Source organism: Austrofundulus limnaeus, unplaced genomic scaffold (assembly GCF_001266775.1).
Source record: "Austrofundulus limnaeus strain Quisiro unplaced genomic scaffold, Austrofundulus_limnaeus-1.0 Scaffold301, whole genome shotgun sequence".
Lineage (NCBI taxonomy): Eukaryota > Metazoa > Chordata > Actinopteri > Cyprinodontiformes > Rivulidae > Austrofundulus > Austrofundulus limnaeus.
The window spans coordinates 574,656-577,154 of record NW_013952703.1 but is presented as its reverse complement, the minus strand read 5'-3'; positions in this window follow the sequence as shown (position 1 = coordinate 577,154).

Sequence of the window (2,499 nt, the reverse complement as noted above, 5' to 3'; positions counted from 1 at the left end):
CAGTAAATATATTACTAGAGGTGCTAATAACATAAATTTTTCACCAGATGTTGGTAACAACCCAAGTGATCCATACATACAAAGAAATCAAACATTTATGGTTTGATTTCTTTGTATGTATGGATCACTTGGGTTGTTACCAACATCTGGTGAAAATTTCATGTCATTAGCACCTCTAGTAATATATTTACTGAGAAAAATGTTGACATGTTCAATACTTATTTTACCCAATGCATAACGTCCAAGCAGTGTCCAAAAAATTTCCCCACAGTGTTCACATAGGGCTGGGCGGTATGACCTCAAATTCATATCATGGTATAAATTGAATCTCTTCACAGTAACTGTATATATCGTGGTAGAAAATGATCATAAAAAGCAAAGATAATGTAATTTTTAGAACATTTATTTAGCAGAAAACTGTAATCATAATCAAACCCAGTAGTTTTGCTGTAGTGCAAATGAACATAACAGAAGTACAAAATAATGTTTTATCTATATTGCAAAATGGTTTCAACAACAAAAACATTTTTCAAATTTTCAACAACATTAAAATAAAGTGGATGTTATAACCAGTACTTCAAGTAATATTAGTCATTTAGACATAAAAACAATTCTAAGTTGGCAGAAGTTGTCAAAAATGTTATAGTGTGACAGGACCTTAAGGGGCTTAAAACAGTCATAAAACAACTTCAGATAACTGGAATGTAAGTGTGGTGAAGCCAAATAAATGTAATATCTGCCTGCCATACAATGAGCTTCAGCCTGCTGAACTTATCAGTTGCTGCGCTCTCAGAGCAGATGGATTTATGACTGAACGAACATCCACATCTTTTTTATCACCTCTGTGGGTAACAATACTTAAAAAACAAGTTTTTCTCCAACAACTTGGGTGTAAAAACCTACGATTGTTAAAGCTTCACTCTGTGGGACATGCAGCGGGGGTGGGGGGGGGTGTCCCGACGTAACTTTTCTACAGTAGGACAGGGATTTTTTGAGGATTTATTCTCTCTAAACGTGTTTTAAGACACTATATTTCTTCATTTATTTTCAGAATATTTGAACTCCTGCTCAGTTGTCTCTGCACTCACAGCCCTGTTGACACAGGTGCGATGATGTAATGACGACAGGATGGTAGAGGGTCAATTTCTACTGTAGGCCAACTTCATACTGTTTCTGCTGTCTACCACATATACCGCACAGCCCTATGTTCACATGGTGTCCATAAAGTGTACATGCAGTGGTGTCCAATAGTGTCCTTAGCCTCTACAATAAGTCTTTAGTTAAATGAGTTACAACATCACCTAATTTCCATCTGGGATCAATAAAAACATTGAATTGAATTGAAATGAATTGAATTGAAATGAATTGAACTAAATTAAAAGCCTGGCACAGAGACAGTGGAGTCAGGTCCTGCAGCCAYGTCTCAGTGAAACACATAATACTGCATTCCTCTTGCTGAGTTCTTGTCAGGGCTTGAAGTTCATCCAGTTTGTTAGCTAACAATCTCTCGCTGCCCATTAGGATTGATGGAAGAGATGGTTTGAACTTCCTTCTTCTCCCTCTCCTCTTTGCTCCTGCTCTGCATCCACGACACCTCCTTTTAAACTCCTCTGGGATTTGTGGCTTCACTTGTGGTGTTGTTTCAGATTTTGCTATTTTAATCATATTAATCATATTAATCAGCTGCTCCCWGTTGTAAACCACCTTGTTACCATAGTAATGCATCATAACAAAGAGCAAGCTGCACAGCACCCAAAACAAAAGGATGTCTAAAAAGCAACTTTCCCCCAGAAAGGAAGGAATTAATGCTAAAAAGAAAAAAATTCAATGAAAGTAACAGAGCTACTCCAACGTGCAGCAGAGCAACTCTAGAATATTTTAAAAAATGTTTTCATTTTTTCAATCCTTCAACATGTCCACACAGTGTCCACATGATGTCCACACAGTGACTCCATGGTGTCCACACATGACTCCATGATGTCCACACAGTGACTCCATGATGTCCACACATGACTCCATGATGTCCACACAGTGTCCCCATCATGTCCACACAGTGTCCCCATGATGTCCACACATGACTCCATGATATCCACACAGTGTCCCCATCATGTCCACACAGTGTCCCCATCATGTCCACACAGTGTCCCCATCATGTCCACACAGTGACTCCATGATGTCCAAACAGTGTCCCCATCATGTCCACACAGTGTCCCCATGATGTCCACACAGTGACTCCATGATGTCCACACAGTGTCCCCATGATGTCCACACAGTGACTCCATGATGTCCACACAGTGTCCCCATCATGTCCACACAGTGTCCCCATCATGTCCACACAGTGTCCCCATCATGTCCACACAGTCTCCCCATGATGTCCACACAGTGTCCCCGTGATGTCCACACAGTGTCCCCATGATGTCCACACAGTGTCCACATGATGTCCACACAGTGTCCCCATGATGTCCACACAGTGTCCCCATGATGTCCACACAGTGTCCT